Source organism: Palaemon carinicauda, chromosome 36 (assembly GCF_036898095.1).
Source record: "Palaemon carinicauda isolate YSFRI2023 chromosome 36, ASM3689809v2, whole genome shotgun sequence".
NCBI classification, from domain to species: domain Eukaryota; kingdom Metazoa; phylum Arthropoda; class Malacostraca; order Decapoda; family Palaemonidae; genus Palaemon; species Palaemon carinicauda.
This window is the reverse complement of record NC_090760.1, coordinates 10,004,841-10,007,340: the sequence shown is the minus strand read 5'-3', so window position 1 is coordinate 10,007,340 and position 2,500 is coordinate 10,004,841. Positions and strand designations below refer to the sequence as shown.

The 2,500-nt window shown below is 32.3% G+C and overlaps 1 protein-coding gene across 1 annotated transcript in view; it reads left to right on the top strand.

The window, feature by feature from the left end:
- LOC137628479 (uncharacterized) overlaps nucleotides 1-2,500 on the top strand; it is a 48,536-nt gene that overhangs the window by 7,963 nt on the left and 38,073 nt on the right. The gene's annotated exons all lie outside the window — the stretch shown is intronic.

Here is a 2,500-nt window from a genome sequence, read left to right as displayed (position 1 = left end):
ACAGCCTCAATGAAGCTTCCTAACCCCCTACAACCATTCCATGAAAGCCTACCCCTCCTCGACCAAATTCGACCCCTACTCATGACGAAATCCATAACCATAATAACACCGCCCTCACCTTCCATGACATATCACCGACCCTTTACCACAAAACAGGTCCCCCTTTCCATGACACCCCCCCCACCCAGACCCTTTACGACTACACCCCCCCTCCCCCCTTTAAAAACTGCAAGAGAAGGATTGGATGTCAGAACTCGTACATGTTTCTTTCACTACACAATATGACATGCCAATGTCCCTCTATAGTATTCTCGTCACACCCCTTCTCGTGATGTCTGACCTGAGGGCTAAATTATACAAAGCTTCAGCATCCAGGGAGGGAGGGAGGGAGGGAGGGAGGGAGGAAGAGCCAGCCTTCTGCAGGATGAGAGAGAGGCTTGTTGTCACTTTCGTCCAATCTTGCATGAGGTCACCGCTGCTACCCGCTCTACTATGCAAAACGCTTCGTGTAACTGTACAGCTTGTTGATTGCAATGGCAATATACTCGTGTGTGTGTATGTCTGTGCGTGTGTATATGTGTGTGTATATATATATATATATATATATATATTTATATATATATATATATATATATATTTATATATATATATATATATATATATGAATGGCATATAAGCATATCCTTTCAGTTTCATATCCATTCTTAAGCGTGAATACAATATACACTCACATATTATATGTGTGCACATATATATATATATATATATATAATATTAATATATATATTATATATATACATATATATATATATATCTATATATATATATATCTATATATATATATATATATATATATACTGGATAATATGTGTGCATGTGGTGTACAAACAATGTCTATCATTGAACTGGAATATTATGAAGTCAACAAGTAGAAAATCTACTTTATCATTCAAAGCATCACCCCCCTCCAAAAAAAAAAAAAAATGAAAACTCAAATATTCCAAGCATAAACTTTTAAAATAAATAAAAAAAAAATCTTTTCTTACATCCCTCATAAATACAGAAGGAAAATACGTAAAAAATTTATAATTATAACATAAAGAAAGGTATAAACTTTTCCTCGACCTTTCCGGCTCATAAGCGTCAAGTAAATATAAAATATAATTATACAATCTAAAGATGATTCTGCAATATACGGACCAAAAAAATATACATAAAAAATACAGAGGTATATAAGAAACAAATGTATAAACAGATAGTCCAGTTTGAAAATATCATTTTGAAAGATTAATAAAAAAAATAAAAAAAAATGTATATTAAAATTGTGTCAATAAACTAATACTCTAGAAAAAACTTTACACCAACTCTCTCTCTCTCTCTCTCTCTCTCTCTCTCTCTCTCTCTCTCCTTTGAAAGATTAATTTAAAAAATCACAAAAAAATCTATCAAAATTGTGTCAATAAACTAATACTCTTGAAAAAAATTTAAACCAAATCTCTCTCTCTCTCTCTCTCTCTCTCTCTCTCTCTCTCTCCTTTTTCCCCCGTTCCTCCTCAAAGCAGCTGATGCTGTTCCAATGCTGAGTACATAATCGCTTTTTATTTGCCGAGACTTTGGGCTCCGTCGTCGTCCTAATTTCAAATTCCAATGCTTTCTGCTTTTACCCGACACCAGCAGCTTTTCGCACACTATTCTTGTACTTCATTTGTAACACCTTTTTTTTTTTTCCTTTTTTTTTTTTGGTTATTCTTTGAGGTTTAGTGTCTCTTATGTGAATTGGTGCTTGGGGAAAGATGATGGTGATGATGATGATGATGATACGTTGATCTTCTAACGCTGGGTCTCTGTTTTTATTCTATATTACCCTGAGGATCTTCAATGTATTTCATTGGGACTTTCTTAATCTTTTTTCAGCCTTGGTCTTTTAAAATTTATATCATTGGGATTTTCTTACTCTTTTTCAACCTTTGGCTTTTGACATTAATTATTAGGACCTTCATACTCTTTTTCAACCTTTGGCTTTTGTCCTTTTTAAATATATATTATTGGAATTTTCTTGCTTTTTCAAACTTGAATTTTTAAATGTATATAATTGAAACTTTCTTAATATTTTTTCTGCCTTGATCTTTTAAAATTTGTATTATTAGGACCTTCATACTCTTTTCAACGTTTGGCTTTTGACCTTTTTAAACATATTGTAATTTTCTTGCTTTTTCAACCTTGAAATTTTAAATGTATATCACTGGGACTTTCTTAATCTTTTTCAGCCTTGATCTTTTGAAATTAATATTATTAGGACCTTCATACTCTTTTTCAACCTTTGGCTTTTGACCTTTTTAAACATATATTATTGGAATTTTCTTGCTTTTTCAACCTTGAACTTTTAAATGTATATCACTTGGACTTTCTTAATCTTTTTTTCAGCCTTGATCTTTTAAAATCTATATCATTAGGACTTTCTTACTCTTCTGCAACCTTGGCCTTTAACCTTTTTAAATAT